The sequence below is a fragment of the Apium graveolens genome, chromosome 8, assembly GCF_009905375.1.
Source record: "Apium graveolens cultivar Ventura chromosome 8, ASM990537v1, whole genome shotgun sequence".
NCBI classification, from domain to species: domain Eukaryota; kingdom Viridiplantae; phylum Streptophyta; class Magnoliopsida; order Apiales; family Apiaceae; genus Apium; species Apium graveolens.
Window position 1 is genome coordinate 91,728,625 of NC_133654.1, and position 20,022 is coordinate 91,748,646.

Here is a 20,022-nt window from a genome sequence, read left to right on the forward strand (position 1 = left end):
TTTATTAATAATATGCAATAATATGTTAATGTTACTAAAAGAATTTTATGGCCTCAATGTGTTAATGTGTACAAAAATTTAAAATCTAGTGTTAAGGAGTACAAATTTAAAAATTCTGTTTTAATGCCTAAAAAATTGGAACTTCAATGGTAAACGCAAAGTAATTATGTTGTGTAACGATACAGAACTAATGAAAATTACTCTCGTACCCTTAAACAGAATAACAGTTATATTAATTTTCATTATTTTGGACGGAAAAAATATCGGGGACGTATATCAATCATATTTGAATAATAAGGAGGTATATTCTTTTACTTTAAAAGTTTGTGAAATTTCAAGGTTCAAATTTAATAAACCCATAAAAGTTTTGACCTAGTGTTTTATTATATACTAGTAGATAGCCCGTGACAAGCACGGACCGTCCGTGCTTAAAATATCAATATTTAATAATAATTATATAATTTTATTTTATTTTTTTATTAAAATATATACTAAATAAAATTGTACGATTATTGCAATTTTCATTTTTAAATTATATGTAACTTTCATTAATTCAAATCTTATTATAACAACAAACTCAACTATTATGTATCTATTGTTCGAAAAGATATAACTAATATTTTAGATCAAAACTTTAGTCGCGACACGATTGATGGATAATTTAACAAAAAATTAAATGAACAGCACTAAGTAATTGCATATTAAATTTCTTATTGTTAGCTGAATTTGTGTTTTTATATAGTTTGTGATTGCATAATTTTTTCTGATAAAATATTCATTATGTATGTATAAATTTGCAATTGGTGTTAAAATAACATTCTGTAGGTATTAATCTAGAAATTACAATGTATATACGATTTTGTTTATATAAAAACAATATAAATATGTGGTATATAAGAATCAAAAAACGGGTAAAGTATTACATATATAATTATAAGTCATATATGAATAAAAAAGAATAAAAATGGTATATTTAGAGCTATAACAAGATTTAAAAAAATGGTGAAACCAAAAGTTCGTAAAACCGAAAAGAGGTGAAACCAAGATATCCCTTAAAAGATGATTTCCTTATTAATTAATAATAACACTGTTTAAAGGATTCCATTTTATTATTTTAATAAAAAAATAAAAAAAAATCTACGCAAAATAGAAATATCGTAATTATAATACGATTCCAATCTATATTATATTAAAAAACAACATAGAAATCTACATGAAAGAGAACTATAGGCGTGAAACCAAAATACGGCGTAACTGTACTAAGATGAAACCAAGTACCCTATCAAGAAATAATTTGGAGTTCTACGAAAATAGAATTGTAATTATATCACGGTTTGAACAATTTTATTATTTTCTAGTGGTGAAACCAAAATACAATTTTTTATAATATTCATACCATTTTATTAAAATGGAATTCTACCAACAAATTAAAAAGATTATAAATTAAAAAAATTCAATTTAAACACATGGCCTATTTACTTGGCCGTGGTTTATATTTCTCGGAACCTATTTAGTTGAGCCAATTTATGAACTTATTTATTTTAAAATATAATTAAAAATAGGATTCAAACCTATAAAAATAATAAAAAATTATGGCTTATAAAAAAATTAATAATGAGTAAAAATAATGCATATACAATTATAAGTCATATAGGAATAAAAAGGGATAAAAATATTATACTTGGAGTTATAAAAGGTGAAACCAAAAGGTGGTGAAACTAAAAAATAAGTGAAAACAAACTATCACTTAAAAAAATATAAAGAAAAACGGGTAATATATATATATAGAATTATAAGTCATATAAGAATAAAAAGGATAATAATAATACAATTAGAGTTAGAGTTATAACATAAATTGTGGCGCCCTCCAAACCCGGGTCAGAAGTTTGGGGTCCACACACACACCTTAATTATAACCTGCTTATAACAATAATAAAGATAATAATAATATATGCAATGACCCTACTTACCAAACACCACGGACCGCAACAGGTTAAAGTATGCACACAAGCCAAACACACTAATATATTACAAACCGTTCAAATCCCAACTATTTCAAATTCAAACTGAGTATTAAACATTATTACAAACTTTTACAAACTTAAATTATTCCAAAAGAAGCCTACTAGCTCAGCTTTCTCAACCTGAACCCCTAGTTCTCGTGCTGGGTTGGAGATCCTCTTTACCAACTGGTTCCTTTTTAACTGGAAAGATTATAAACAACATCGAACAAATGAGCTAACTAGCTCAGCAAGTCACAATGACAAAACTGAGAATAATGATCATCAGGTGAATATGTTTATGATATCAAGTGAACAATGGATTATGATTTAGAATTGGATATTATACTTTTAATTTAAAAACCAAGGTTAGGCTGCTGATCAGTCACGCACTAACCTCGAGCAAGGCACACATCATTGCTCTAACTACTGGATCCAAGGCACACATTGGCCTAACTTGACCATTATATGGTCTGACCACGAATCTGGTCCACAATTTTATAAAAACAATTCAATTCTAACATAATAACAGAATATGCAATAATAAGCAATATCCGAAATCATTAACAACAATAAATGTTTAACAATGAAAGGGTTTCAATCCTTGTAAGGATCAATAAGGCAATTTAAAAGCTTGGATGCTGGGTAATGAAAGAATTGAATAACAAAGGAATCAACGTTTCAAGGTTTCAAGGATTTGGTCTTTCAAAGTATAAGATTCCATGGGTTGAGTATATAATAGTTCATTTCAGTGTCTGGTATTTAGTTTGTATGTATTTGTGGAGTAGTATCGTAGATTTGTGGTTCTTGTTTGGGTATACAATAATCAATGGATTAGAAAGAATATGATTCATGGCTCAAGAACAATAACTGAAATCAGGATTTAGGTTTCTGTGCTTCAACGCACTTGCAATATCACAAGATTATCAAGTACTACAATATCTCGAGAAAGTTTAGAACACTTGCCTGGTATTAGGTTACTACACTGCACTCGCTTCCAATCACAACCGTTTTACTCCTCAACTACCTGTTTTCCTTTCTTACGTCTTGCCTCTTCTGCTCATATATCATAAGTATCTATCAATAATTTAATCATGGAATTCTATTCAACACATACTTCTATCTACCCTTCGTTTTACCCAAATCCGATTAACGGATTGAAAGTTATGCAATAATCAAGTAAACACCGAATATATAGACCGATAGTCAATTAACAAGTCACATATAGCACATAATACATCACGTAATCAATGATATATTATTTATAAAGAAGTCTCGGGTCATAAATAGGCTTTCTGGTATTTAAAATGATTTTTAAAACATTTTTCGGAATTAAAACGGGTCGTTGGATCAATTTCGGGTTAATAAACAGGGTTCGGTTGGCCCATTCTGGCTCCGAAATAATTTTAGAATAATTATCGAGCCTTGGAAATAATTTAGAATAATATTTTAAAACTCGAAACTATTTTTCAGAATTTTTAAATCATTTTTAAATAATTAAATCTAATTAAATAACTAATTAAAATCAATTAATAATTAATTGAATCAATTAATCAATTAATTTTCGAATTAATTGACCAATTAATCAATTATAAATTAACTGAAATTAATTAACTAATTAATTTAGATTTATTTTTGAATTAAAAATAATTTTCAGAATTAAAATAATAATTTTTAGAATTTTCAGAATTTAAAAATGAATTTTTATAATAAAAATAAATAGGAAATATGATTTTTAAACATTTTATAAACAGGAATCCTAAATTTGCAAAGTCTGGAAACTTCAGGGACCTAACTACATCGTTTTCAAAAGTTGGGGTACTAAACTGTAATTTTCCAGCTCTTCGCCAGAAAACAGTCGGGTTCGCCGGAGAACACGTTCCCGGCGTCCTCACCCCACCAACAGCTCCAGATCACATCTACACAACATCAGGAACACAACCATGCAATCAATTCATCCTAACAATCCCTGAGTTGGCCGAAATTTGGCCGTGAAGTTTTCCAGTTTCCGGCGAACATCGGAAAACTTCAAAACACAACTCCCTTCTCTACAGACCTCGTTGGTTCATGAAACTTATACGACTAGATTGCAAATTTCACAGAGAACACAACCCACTATAACACAACATCAATCTATCATAGAATAAGAAACCCCCAAATTTCAATTAAGAACATTCATACGGGTTATAAACCCTAATTTTGAAATTCGAAAATTAAACTCAAATTTGAACATGTTATTGAACTCCAAATCAGACGTATGACTTATGAAAATCATCAGGAAAACAAGCTCTACAACATGCAATCATCAAATCATACAAACAATCATCCGAACAAAAATTCATATTTTTAATAAAATAAATTCGAAAATAAATAAATTTTTAGAAAAATAACCTTGATTTCTGCAGTGAAACAAAGCTCAGAATCTGATAGAACACTTCAAATCTTTCATTTTGGTTACTCAAGCTTTGAAAACAGAGATCGGTAACGCCTTCGTTTTGCTGTTTGATTCTTAGAACAGTTTTAGGAAATTAGGGCTTTTCTCTGAAAATTATATAATTAACTATCTGCAAATGATTTTGATACGAAATAAAATGCGGTAAAAGGCTATTTATAATTACGGAAAATTTGTATCCCGTTGGATCATTCCGGATATAAAACGGCACGTTTATTTGTAAAAACTGATCCAAACGGTATCGGTTTTCGGGATAATTATCCAAATCAGTACAATTTGTACTGCGGTCTTGGTCTCAGCGCCTGGTTACACGTATTACGAAGTGATAATTGGGATAGTTTAATAAAAAGCTCCCATTTATCGAAAATACGGGTTTTATTGATTTACCGAAATGAATATTGTATCGAAAATGTTGCGCCGGGACCCGCACAGGACAAACCGTAAGCCGGATCGAAAAAGTCGAGACATGGAATATGCTCGGAATATTACAATTAGGTTAGGAAGGAGTTCTCGAAAGAGTTTCGGGTTCCAAAAACGTTACAACGGTTGACGTCTCTTGGTTCCCGTTTTTATAAAATAGATTTTAATTACCCGAAAAAAGATTTTAGAAATTTCATATGATTCTTATAAATTCATAAACCAACATAAAAATAATTAGGAAGATATGACAATTATCTATATTTTATTTTGGACATATAAAAATTAAAATACTCAATTAATATTATTTTTGAATATTCAAGTACAGATAACACTTAACAATTAGCTTACAGAATAGATACTGAACACACATAATAATTATATAATAGCAAAAATAATTACACGATATATCCCGGATATTACATCCTTCCCCCCTTAAAAGGATTCTGTCCTCAGAATCTCTAAGAAAACAAATGAGGGTATTTTTCTCTCATATCACTTTCTAACTCCCAGGTTGACTCTTCAACCTTTGGGTTTCTCCACAATATTCTTACTAACTTTATCACTTTATTTCTCAATACTTTCTCTCTTTCCTCTAGAATCTCTATCGGACTCTCTACATATGATAAATCTGCTTGAAGTTCTATTGGCTCGTATTCTATTATATGCCTGGAGTCTGGATTATATTTCTTAAGCATTGATATGTGAAAAACATTGTGAATGTGCTCCATGCGCGGAGGTAACGCCAACTCGTAAGCTACCTTGCTAATACACTTTAGGATTTCAAAAGGTCCGACATATCTTGGGTTTAGCTTCCCTTTCTTCCCAAACCTCGTTAGTCCTTTCCACGGTGATACTTTCAATAATACCAAGCTTCCTTCTTCAAATTCCATGTCTTTTCTTGACTGGTCTGCATATTTCCTTTGACGATCTTGTGCGGCTATTAATCTTTTCTGGATAATTTTAACAACTTCCTTTGTCTGCTGCACCAATTCGGGTCCGAGTATTTTGCGTTCTCCTACTTCGTCCCAATGTACTGGAGATCTACATTTGCGTCCATAAAGGGCTTCATAAGGTGGCATCCCAATATTGACATGATAACTGTTGTTATAAGCAAACTCGACTAGGGGTAAATGCTCGTCCCAACTTCCTTTGAAATCAATAGCACAAACACGTAGCATGTCCTCGATTGTCTGGATCGTTCTTTCACTTTGGCCATCCGTTTGGGGGGTGATAGGCCGTACTCATATTCAATCTTGTTCCCAAACATTCTTGAAAACTCTTCCAAAATCTTGAATTAAATCTTGGATCTCGATCAGATACAATAGACACTGGAACTCCATGACGAACTACGATCTCTTTCAAGTACATATGAACTAACTTATCGAGCGAATTTTTTTCATTTATAGGCAGAAAATGAGCTGACTTGGTAAGTCTATCTACTATAACCCAAATGGCATCATGATTAGCCCTTGTCCTTGGTAATCCAACTATGAAATCCATGGCAATATGTTCCCACTTCCACTCTGGAATTTCCAATGGCTGTAGCAATCCGCTTGGTCTCTGATGCTCCGCTTTAACTTTCTGACAGGTATAGCATTTGCTAACCCATTCCGCAATTTCCCTCTTCATATTTGGCCACCAATAATTTTTCTTTAAATCTCTGTACATTTTGGTACTCCCTGGATGGATGGAATATCTTGAACTATGTGCCTCTTGTAAAATTTCATTTTTCAGCTCCGTTACTGGTGGAATCCAAATTCTTGAAGAAAACTTAAGAATACCTTGATCATCTTGTTGCGTGCATAATTCCTCACCTACCAAACTATTTATATCTTGATCCATTACCTCTTTCTGGCATTTCTTTATTTTCTCCAATAACTCCGGTTGGAAAATCATACTGTACACTTTTGCTTCCTCAGGCTTGCAAATTCTAATCTCCAATTCCAATTTTTGAAATTCTTTATATATCTCTTCAGGTACGGATAATACATTTAACTTTTCCTTCCGACTTAACGCATCTGCTACAACGTTCGCCTTACTGGGATGATAATTAATCGAGCAATCATAATCTTTGATCAATTCTAACCATCTCCTTTGTCTCATATTAAGTTCCTTCTGGGTAAATATATATTTCAAACTTTTGTGATCCGTGAAAATCTCACACTTTTCTCCATACAAATAATGTCTCCAAATCTTCAAAGCGAAAACTATAGCTGCTAACTCTAAATCATGAGTAGGGTACTTCTGTTCGTGTGGTTTCAATTGCCTTGACGTATACGCAATCACCTTGTCGTGCTGCATAAGAACACATCCTAATCCTTTGTAGGAAGCATCGCTATAAATTACGAAATTCCCTTGATCGTCTGGAAGTGACAAAACAGGTGTTGTGATTAATCTCCGCTTCAATTCCTGAAAACTTTCTTCGCACTTGTCATTCCATATAAACTTTTCATTCTTTCGTGTAAGCTTTGTCAATGGTGTTGCAATTCTTGAGAAATTCTGAACGAATCGTCGATAATATCCTGCCAATCCCAAGAAACTTCTTACCTCAGTGGGTGTTCTCGGTCTTTCCCAATTCGTAATTGCCTCGATCTTTGCCGGGTCCACTTTGATCCCTTCGTTACTGACTATGTGTCCTAAGAACTGAACTTCCTGTAGCCAAAACTCACACTTCGACAATTTAGCATATAACTTCTTTTTCCTTAAAATCTCCAAAGCTGTCCTCAAATGTTCCGCATGATCCTCTTCCATCTTTGAATAGATCAAAATATCGTCTATAAATACTATAACGAACTTATCCAAATATTCCTTGAAAATTCTGTTCATCAGGTCCATAAACGCTGCTGGGGCGTTGGTCAATCCAAAAGACATCACTAAAAACTCGTAATGCCCATACCTTGTTCTGAAAGCTGTCTTTGGTATATCTTCTGGTTTGATCTTTAGTTGATGATATCCCGATCTTAAATCGATTTTGGAGAAATACTTGGCTCCCTTCAATTGGTCAAACAAATCATCAATTCTGGGTAACGGATACTTATTTTTGATCGTCAACTTGTTGAGCTCCCTATAGTCGATGCACAGTCTCATGCTTCCATCCTTCTTCTTGACAAATAATACCGGTGCACCCCACGGGGATACGCTGGGTCTAATTACTCCTTTCTCTAACAGCTCTTGCAATTGCTTTGCTAATTCTTTCATCTCAACGGGCGCCATTCTATACGGGGCCTTGGATACTGGTTCGGTTCCAGGTGCTAAGTCAATTGCAAATTCAATTTCTCTATCTGGAGGAAGTTCTGGTAACTCGTCGGGAAATACGTCTGGAAATTCATTTACAACTGGAATATCTTCAAGTTTTGCTGGCTCCTGACTTCTGTCGATCACATATGCTATGAAATGCTCACATCCTTGTCGTAGTAACTTCTTGGCTTGAATCATCGTTAAGAACTTCTTTACCTGCTTCTGTCCCTTGAACGTTACTATTCTTTCGTCTGGCGTTTTCACCATTACTTTCTTATTTCGACAATCTATCTGAGCATCATGCTTAGATAACCAATCCATTCCTAATATAACGTCAAATTCTCCTAACTTAAACGGTATCAAATCTACACAAAACTTACTACCAGAAATCTCAATCTCACAATTCCCACAAACTTGGTTAACAGTTACACGTTCTTGATTTGCTAATTCCACAGTCATTATTCCATTTAAATACCCAACTGGACAATTTAACTTACTAACAAAATCTTGTGAAACAAACGATCGAGTTGCTCCCGAATCTATTAACACTTTGGCACATAAAGAGTTCACATTAAGTGTACCTGCCACGACATCCGTATCCTGGATCGCATCCTTCACCGACATGTCAAAAACTCTAGCCCTCGGAGTCTCATTCACTGTTGGGGTATATCCCATAATCCTTAATGCATTACTGACTGGGGCTGGTGTCTTGCAATCCCTGGCCATATGTCCTGGCTTCCCACATTTAAAGCATGTAAATCCAATGACTGGAACTTTCACTGCTGGATTCCGGATAGGCTGATCCTTATTTGCTGGCTCTCTTGCTGGCTGATTTCGGCACTCCCTCGAGTAGTGCCCTTTCTGATTGTATTTAAAACATACCACATTCAACTTGTTACAAACTCTTCCATGCTTCTTTCCACATACTTGACAATCTGGAAAAGTTAATCTCAACTGATTCGGCTGATTCACATTAGCTGAACGATTGCCCTGGCCTCCGTCTCCTACATTTTGTCTCCTGAAATTAAAATTTCTCCCTGGCTGAAACTTGCCCTTCTTAAAATTTGGAAACTTCCCTGTTTGTGACTGACCCTCACTTCCCTCAACTTTCCTTTTCTTGCTTTCCTTTTCTTTCTGGAACATCTCACTCTCTGTCTCTGCGATCATAGCTTTCTGTACAACCCCGGCATAGGTATCCAATTCAAAAATAGCTACCTTCCCTCTGATCCATGGCTTCAAGCCTTGCTGGAATCTCTTAGCTTTCTTTCTATCAGTATCAACATACGACGGCACATACCTTGACAATTCCTCAAACTTCCCCTCATAATCTGTTACCGACATGTTCCCTTGCTTTAATTCTAAAAACTTCAGCTCCATTTGATCCTGAACAAACTGAGGAAAATACTTTTCTAAAAACAATTCCTTAAACCTTTCCCAAGTAATAACATCTGTGCTTTCCAATGTTTTCACCATTTCCCACCAATAGGTGGCCTCATTCTTCAGATAGTAACTTGCAAATTCAACCTTCTGCTCCTCTTTCACTTTTACCAAGGCAAAAGCCTTCTCTATTTCCTTTAACCATACATTTGCTTCAATTGGCTCTAAGGAACCCTTGAATTCTGGTGGGTTTACTGCCTGAAAAGTTTTGAAAGTTACCTGGGGATTGGTCTGTCTCTGCTGTTGTTGTGCCAGGTGAACTGTTTGTTGGGCCAAGATTTGAAGAATCTGGGCTATTGCTGGGTCCATGGGTCCTGGGTTCACATTCTGGTTTATATCATTTTGGTTGTTATTGTTGTTGTTGTTGTTGGTTTCTTCATTCTGGGTGTTGGTGCGGGTATTTCTTCTGGGAGGCATTTTCTGTAAAGAATCAATCAATTTATTTAGCTTTTGAATCAAATCTTTGTATAAAAGAAAAGTTTTGTGAAATAGAAATATCTCTTTTTGAAAACAGTTGTAACTAAGTAAATTGCATGCTTCTTTACAGAATATAAACAGTTATGGAAAACAGGGTACATGGTATCACAGGATATACTGGTGCAATAAATAAGGCAAAGTAAAACAGGTGCAATAAAATAAATGACAGTGTTGGAAAGGAAAAGGTACTGATATATAGATCAAAAGTTTTAGGTAATACAAGCATAAAGACGCTTCGAAAGTAAAAGCAAAAAGGGTACAACAACCTACTCACTAGTCAGCATCTCTAGTCTATAAATATAACTCAAAAGTCTTCTGATACACACTACACACTACTATCCATACTACATAACCATAACAATACTGCTCAGCATCTCCATCTCAAAATTTCTAACTCAGCTCCAAGGAAACTCTGGTCCTGCCAGCCTCTCGAAGTCCTCCATCACCTCAGTAGCCCAGCCCAACAGTGCATCAGGGCCTCTGCCAGGTAGTGTAGCTCCATGTCGCCTAGCCTCAAGAACCCTCCGTGTCACATGAATCTCCTCTCGAAGCTCCCTCACACCACGATCAACATCTATAGTCCTAATGATATGCTGTAACTCTCTAATCTGAGCCAACAAGGAATCACGCTCCAATAGAAGAGCCTCATACCGGTAATAAGGAACTGGGGGCAATGTAGACTGGAATGGGGCACTCGCTACTGAATGCCCAGTGGAATCTGAATCAGCTGGTGGGGGTCCTCTAACAGGTGGCCTCATGCCTAGAGGTGGAATAGCCTGCAATGGTACGGGCTGCAACACCGGTGGAGGTAGAATAACCAATGCTGGTGGAATCACAGGACGTGGATCTGATGCTGGTGCTCCAACTGAAGGCTCTGAGTGATCAGCTGATACGGGAATAAAAGAGTCGGCCATCTCTGCTATCTGAAATTATATCGTAATATAAGAATCTCGTACCACGACGCAAACTATACTAATACCGGTTATACCATAACACTAAACCTCTCGACGTTCTATCATCCTATACCTTACTTCTAATCCTATCCCTCTACCCATTCCCGTCAACCTAGGCTTGTGTCAGTGACTTATAACCTGTAGCTCTGATACCAAACCTGTGGCGCCCTCCAAACCCGGGTCAGAAGTTTGGGGTCCACACACACACCTTAATTATAACCTGCTTATAACAATAATAAAGATAATAATAATATATGCAATGACCCTACTTACCAAACACCACGGACCGCAACAGGTTAAAGTATGCACACAAGCCAAATACACTAATATATTACAAACTGTTCAATTCCCAACTATTTCAAATTCAAACTGAGTATTAAACATTATTACAAACTTTTACAAACTTAAATTATTCCAAAAGAAGCCTACTAGCTCAGCTTTCTCAACCTGAACCCCTAGTTCTCGCGCTGGACTGGGGATCCTCTTTACCAACTGGTTCCTTTTTAACTGGAAAGAATATAAACAACATCGAACAAATGAGCTAACTAGCTCAGCAAGTCACAATGATAAAACTGAGAATAATGATCATCAGGTGAATATGTTTATGATATCAAGTAAACAATGGATTATGATTTAGAATTGGATATTATACTTTTAATTTAAAAACCAAGGTTAGACTGCTGATCAGTCACGCACTAACCTCGAGCAAGGCACACAGCATTGCTCTAACTACTGGATCCAAGGCACACATTGGCCTAACTTGACCATTATATGGTCTGACCACGAATCTGGTCCATAATTTTATAAAAACAATCCAATTCTAACATAATAACAGAATATGCAATAATAAGCAATATCCGAAATCATTAACAACAATAAATGTTTAACAATTAAAGGGTTTCAATCCTTGTAAGGATCAATAAGGCAATTTAAAAGCTTGGATGCTGGGTAATGAAAGAATTAGATAACAAAGGAATCAACGTTTCAAGGTTTCAAGGATTTGGTCTTTCAAAGTATAAGATTCCATGGGTTGAGTATATAATAGTTCATTTCAGTGTCTGTATGTATGTATACAATAATCAATGGATTAGAAAGAATATGATTCATGGCTCAAGAACAATAACTGAAATCAGGATTTAGGTTTCTGTGCTTCAACGCACTTGCAATATCACAGGATTATCAAGTACTACAATATCTCGAGAAAGTTTAGAACACTTGCCTAGTATTAGGTTACTACACTGCACTCGCTTCCAATCACAACCGTTTTACTCATCAACTACCTGTTTCCCTTTCTTAGGTCTTGCCTCTTCTGCTCACATATCATAAGTATCTATCAATAATTTAATCATGGAATTCTATTCAACACATACTTCTATCTACCCTTCGTTTTACCCAAATCCGATTAACGGATTGAAAGTTATGCAATAATCAAGTAAACACCGAATATATAGACCGATAGTCAATTAACAAGTCACATATAGCACATAATACATCACGTAATCAATGATATATTATTTATAAAGAAGTCTCGGGTCATAAATGGACTTTCTGGTATTTAAAATGATTTTTAAAACATTTTTCGGAATTAAAACGGGTCGTTGGATCAATTTCGGGTTAATAAACAGGGTTCGGTTGGCCCATTCTGGCTCCGAAATAATTTTAGAATAATTATCGAGCCTTGGAAATAATTTAGAATAATATTTTAAAGCTCGAAACTATTTTTCAGAATTTTTAAATCATTTTTAAATAATTAAATCTAATTAAATAACTAATTAAAATCAATTAATAATTAATTGAATCAATTAATCAATTAATTTTCGAATTAATTGACCAGTTAATCAATTATAAATTAACTGAAATTAATTAACTAATTAATTTAGATTTATTTTTGAATTAAAAATAATTTTCAGAATTAAAATAATAATTTTTAGAATTTTCAGAATTTAAAAATGAATTTTTATAATAAAAATAAATAGGAAATATGATTTTTAAACATTTTATAAACAGGAATCCTAAATTTGCAAAGTCTGGAAACTTCAGGGACCTAACTGCATCGTTTTCAAAAGTTGGGGTACTAAACTGTAATTTTCCAGCTCTTCGCCGGAAAACAGTCGGTTTCGCCGGAGAACACGTTCCCGGCGTCCTCACCCCACCAACACCTCCAGATCACATCTACACAACATCAGGAACACAACCATGCAATCAATTCATCCTAACAATTCCTGAGTTGGCCGGAATTTGGCCGTGAAGTTTTCCAGTTTCCGGCGAACATCGAAAAACTTCAAAACACAACTCCCTTCTCTACAGACCTCGTTGGTTCATGAAACTTATACGACTAGATTGCAAATTTCACAGAGAACACAACCCACTATAAAACAACATCAATCTATCACAGAATAAGAAACCCCCAAATTTCAATTAAGAACATTCATACGGGTTATAAACCCTAATTTTGAAATTCGAAAATTAAACTCAAATTTGAACATGTTATTGAACTCCAAATCAGACGTATGACATATGAAAATCATCAAGAAAATAAGCTCTACAACATGCAATCATCAAATCATACAAACAATCATCCGAACAAAAATTCATATTTTTAATAAAATAAATTCGAAAATAAATAAATTTTTAGAAAAATAACCTTGATTTCTGCAGTGAAACAAAGCTCAGAATCTGATAGAACACTTCAAATCCTTCGTTTTGGTTACTCAAGCTTTTAAAACAGAGATCGGTAACGCCTTCGTTTTGCTGTTTGATTCTTAGAACAGTTTTAGGAAATTACGGCTTTTCTCTGAAAATTATATAATTAACTATCTGCAAATGATTTTGATACGAAATAAAATGCGGTAAAAGGCTATTTATAATTACGGAAAATTTGTATCCCGTTGGATCATTCCGGATATAAAACGGTACGTTTATTTGTAAAAACTGATCCAAACGGTATCGGTTTTCGGGATAATTATCCAAATCAGTACAATTTGTACTGCGGTCTTGGTCTCAGCGCCTGGTTACACGTATTACGAAGTGATAATTGGGATAGTTTAATAAAAAGCTCCCGTTTATCGAAAATACGGGTTTTATTGATTTACCGAAATAAATATTGTATCGAAAATGTTGCGCCGGGACCCGCGCAGGACAAACCGTAAGCCGGATCGAAAAAGTCGAAACATGGAATATGCTCGGAATATTACAATTAGGTTAGGAAGGAGTTCTCGAAAGAGTTTCGGATTCCAAAAACGTAACAACGGTTGACGTCGGTTAGTTCCCGTTTTTATAAAATAGATTTTAATTACCCGGAAAAAGATTTTAGAAATTTCATATGATTCTTATAAATTCATAAACCAACATAAAAATAATTAGGAAGATATGACAATTATCTATATTTTATTTTGGACATATAAAAATTAAAATACTCAATTAATATTATTTTTGAATATTCAAGTATAGATAACATTTAACAATTAACTCACAGAATAGATACTGAACACACATAATAATTATATAATAGTAAAAATAATTACACGATATATCCCGGATATTACATAAATCATGAAAAATGAAACCAAAAAGTGATGGTATCAAAAAATAAGTGAAACCAAGTATCACTTGAAAGGAGATTTCGCTTATTAATAAAGGTTATTAACGTCCCGCTAGTAACTGTAGCATATTTTGTAGCAGAATTGTAAAGCAACAAGAGAGAAATGTGGCATTTCAAGTGAAAATAATACCAAGTACTACATGTCTGTAAACATATCATAAATATTATAGTTATCTTCTTGTTTAATTTTGATACAATTTTTGTTTGTACTTACTCCAGTAGTAGGAATATCAGATATGATATATACCGGTTCTAAAGTAGAAAAAAGAAAGTTCAGATGACACCAAAGACAAATTTACTAGGTGATCTGAGAAAAACAAGGTTCAAATCCGACCGGGCGATTGATTTTATTAGTGAAGAAAAATTGAAAAGTTGTAGCACAATTTTCTTATGTTATATATTCAGAAGTACTTAGTTCTCGAAAATTCTAGTTACTATACGAAATTAACACATTTACGAAGATTAGTATCATTTCGAAACTCAAATTTTGTCACCCCTGTACAATAGTACTGAAACGAGACGAGAAACAGCATAAGTCTGAGATGGCTTCTTTGGAACAATAATGCTTGTTTGTACTAATATATTTGATTCCTTCTTACTAAAGAAAGAAATGTGATTAGCTACTAGTTCTTTTTTATGTTTAGAGGAACCCCAGATAGCTACCAGATTGACCAGACTTATACATCTTTGCCGCCGGCTCAATTATTTTGTTGGTGTGTAACTCTCAACAGCCAGCATATCTCACATATAATTCTGCAATTATTCAAAGTACTATTTATTTAGTACTAATTTTCTCTAAACTAATCAATTTCTTTTAATATATTTAATTTATAAATATATTCCATTCTACCAAACCGAACAGAAGACTCACCAATTAAAAATCTTAGTATATGGGAATGGTACACACATTATGTTTAGTATCGGTATTAAAAGTTGACGTGAATGCATGGGTTATGTTATTTTGTATGACCATAATTTGTATTTAGGATTTTTTAAGTTTGCGAAAATTTTCCACGAACATATGTTCTTCCAGCTATCGCATGCATTAAGTTTCTCATAAATTAAAAATAAATTAAAAATACGCGTGATGACTCCTAGTGGCGGGGTCGCTCATTCGACGCCTTACCTGGATCCTTCGCCGTTGTGGGGGTGTAACTGTGGTGAGGTTCCAACAAAACAACACCGGAATGGAGGTTTGGGTCCCGCGGCGCCTTCGGTGTGAAAGTAAGAACTCGCTTTTGGGGAAGATAAAGACATATATGAATGCAAGGTGGTTGTGTGTGTATGAGTGCAATAGAGTGATTAACCCCAAAACCTTACCTTCTTGGGCTATTTATAGCCCAAGGATAGGATTTTGGGGTTGGTACCTTTAAATCGTGGCCATTGGTTCTAGGAGCGGAGGACACCTGGTTGGAGTGGATGCTTTACACGTGTTAGTGCGGGACTGGCCGAGGAATGTTCTGAGGATTTTCTGCCACGTGCCCTGATTATTCCCATGATTGATGGGTGACAGTTGTCCCTGTCATGTGCTTAGGCAAGCGCCTCACGTGCTGGGATTTTCCAAGGTTGGGGTTGCGGGACTGAGCTAGTTAGGACTGGCAGTGTGCGGGACTGGACTGAGTTAGGAGTCTAGGACTAGTCCTTTTAGGAGCTATATGGAGTTAGTAGTCCAGGACTAGTCCTTGCAGGAGCTACATGTACTATCATGTGCCCCCCACTCCCTTATGCAGATTTTCTGGACGGGGGAGTAAGTTAGGGCTTGTTTGAAGAACATAAGCTTTTGATTGTTGTCTTTAGAAGAATTTGAATTTTTCTTGCCCCCCAGTCCGGATTGCGTTGAGTTCAGCCAATCAGGACTAAGGTTGGTTGTTCTTAGAAGAATTTGAGCCTTTCTTGCCCCCTAGTCCGGATTGCGTTAAGTTCAGCCAATCAGGACTAAAGTTTGTTATCTTTGGAACAATTTGAGCTTTTCTTGCCCCCAGTCTGGATTGGATTGAGGTCATCCAATCAGGACTAAGGTTGGTTGTCTTTAGAAGAATTTGAGCTTTACTTGCCCCCAGTCCGGATTGCGTTGAGTTCGGCCAATCAAGACTGAAGGTGGTTGTCTTTAGAAGAATTTGAGCTTTTCTTGCCCCCCAGTCCGGATTGCGTTGAGTTTACCCAATTAGGATTAAGGTTTGTTGTTCTTAGAAGAATTTGAGCCTTTCTTGCCCCCCGTCCGGATTGGTTTGGGGTCAGCCAATCAGGAGAATTTGAGCTTTTCTTGCCCCCCAGTCTGTATTGCGTTGAGTTCGGCCAATCAAGACTAAAGGTGATTGTCATTAAGAATATTTGAGCTTTTCTTGCCCCCAGTCTGGGTTGCGTTGAGTTCAGCCAATCAGGATTAAAAGTGGTTGTCTTTAGGAGAATTTGAGCTTTTCTTGCCCTCCAGTCCGGATTACGTTGAGTTTAGCCAATCAGGACTAAGGTTTGTTGTCTTTTAGAAGAATTTGAGCTTTTCTTGCCCCCAGTCCGGATTGCGTTGAGTTTAGCCAATCAGGACTAAGGTTTGTTGTTCTTAGAAGAATTTGAGCTTTTCTTGCCCCCCGTCCGGATTGGTTTGGGGTCAGCCAATCAGGAGAATTTGAGCTTTTCTTGCCCCCCAGTCCTGATTGCATTGAGTTCGGCCAATCAGGACTAAAGGTGGTTGTCTTTAGGAGAATTTGAGCTTTTCTTGCCCCCCAGTCCCGATTGCGTTGAGTTTAGCCAATCAAGACTAAGGTTTGTTGTCTTTTAGAAGAATTTGAGCTTTTCTTGCCCCCCAGTCCGGATTGCGTTGGGCTCAGGGGTCCGGACTAGAGAGTTGTAACGGTTTTTGGATCCCCCCCAATGATTTGAATTCTTACAACTGTTATTTGTAAAAGGATGTGCTGTAATAATGATGGATTTTAATTGCCGTGTAAACATGATCTTGATGGACGGCCAGGATGTGGCCACGTGGCTTGAGACTTCTGGGATTCACCGTGCCTATAAAAGGCACTCCTCCCCATTTTCTTTCTTTTTTACCTCTCCGTAATTCTTCTTCTCTGTGTTTTCTTTTTCTTCAAGGGTTCTCCACGGCGTTTCTTCACTGTAGCTTCGAGGGTTCACAATGGTGCTTTGGTCATCCCCAAGCGCTCCACATTCTTTATCTCCGCAAGTCTCTATTTCTTTCTTTGTTTCTTTCTTTAAGTTTGCTGTCCAATTGATTTTTGTGTTTCTGCTATAGTGTTTGTGTGTTGTTATATTTGGTTTTCGTTGAATGTTTGTGTATATATCGGTATATATATTTCTTTTTTTCGTATTGTGGTATTTGATTTCGGTTAATCGTGTTTCTGAAATTAGGGTTTTTAGGTTGAGTCCGGACTTGGTTGTTTAGTATGGACTGATAGTTTTGTATCTGGTGTAATGATTATTTGGTGTTGTTGTTTTTTGGGTCCGGAATAAGAGGATAGCTTTGGGGTTTATGGAGTCCGAAATTTTGCTGATGGTTATCCTGTTTGCGTTTGTGTATTGGCTTTTGAGCTTTGGGTCTCCGGACTGTTTGCTTTTAACTTTAAATAGAATTGGATATAGGGTAGTCCGGACCATGTAGTTTTCAAGATAAATAAATTGTAGGGATTTAGGCTAACCTTTATCACTTATTTTAGGTTTATGGTCCGGACTAAAACTCGTGCAAAGGCCTACATCTCCTGCTATCTGGGGCCATCAAGTTCAGATTTAGATTCATCTAGTGATTCAGAGCGCATTGATATGGGGAAGAAGGCGTCTACCTCGGATGCCAACGCTATCACTAAACTGACCGTAGGTAGAATATCTTCTAGGAAGGTGCCTTATAGTCCGGAGGGATTATGGGTCGACACTCCGGGCTATTTCATCACCAAGAGTGAGGAGATAGAAAATAGCTTCTACTATAGAAGTATAAGGTCCGGGTATGCGAGGCAGCCTAATGTCGGTCCAGGGCCTTACGATAAGGCTGAATTTGATAGAAAGTTCCCAAATAATATTGTGGCCAAAGAGCCTTATGAGTTGAAAAAGGAGTACGCCGCTTTGGACCATGCGGCATAGGATCCTTCTATCCGGGCTGCTTTCCAGGCAGATCCCCGGATTGAATGGAGGTGGCCTGAGCCCGGAGAGAGGATATATCACAGGCCAGCTGACGGGTTTTATTGTGCATATGTTGTGTACTTGATGATTTCACAAACAAAACGCCTAAGTAGATTTTACTTAGTGAAATAATGTAGCACTCGACAGATAAGAATTCTAGTCCCGACGGATAAATCTTTATAGTCCCGACGGATAATGATTTATTATCCATCGATTGAGTAGCTTATGTAATAATGAGTCTGTAGCACATTTCCGCATACACCTTTGTATAGATTTTGTAGTAGCATATAAGTCATGTTGACTTTAACTAGATATGCATAATAGGTTGATTAATTGTACATAGATGATGTCTTGTAATTCTGCATAAGTGAAATGAAGTCAAGTGCCTGATTGCTACCCGACGGATAACCTACAAAGCACCCGACCGATGATCAACAATCCGACGGATGATTAACAATCCGACGGATGATCATGAACCCAACAGATAAAGAATTCAAACATCAGTTGATAGTGACAACTGGTCACATGCGTCGAGATGTATGCAAATGGAATGAGGAAGCCTATTAACTGGGTAATAGAGAACAAAGTAGCAAAGCATAAAAACTGATAGTTTTTATAATGATTCTATCTTTTGACTTTGTAATATTGGTAATATATAAACCAAGAAGTAGCAAATAGAAACTAAGATCTGAAATATAAAAAGTGAGAAACATTTGTAAGCAGAATTATTAGCATTTCTCTGTATTCTCAGTAGTTCAAATTTGTAAGCAGCTGTGAGCATTCTTGTAACACCCCCAGATCCGGGGTCGGGAATCCGGGTTGTCACGGTCTTTCTTTCCACAATATCACTTTACTTAATTAATAATAAATACCCTCATGCTGTGACCCCACACTAACACACACCACAACTCGTTATAGTCTCAGAGATGAAATTGAAATAAGTACAAGTCTTTGAATCCACAATTTAAAATTATTACAACCCAAAATGATTACTTGATAATTTACAGTTAATTGCCATTATCTGCCACAAGTTATAATTATACATAATTGGATTCTCAAAAGTAGATGGTCTAAACTACAATGGATCTACCTCTGCAGCTATAGCAGCTACAATATCAGCGGGAAGACGCGGGACGCTTCCCACGCGCTTGCGCTGGGTCTGCTGGAGTCTGGCCATCTCTCCTAACTGTTGTTGTGTGATGAAGAAATAAAGCAAGAGTGAGCCTTACAGCTCGCAAGATAATATGTATAGTGGTAACAATAATATAAGTATCTACATGGATACTTACTAGCATCTCTATCATATGCAAGATAATTACT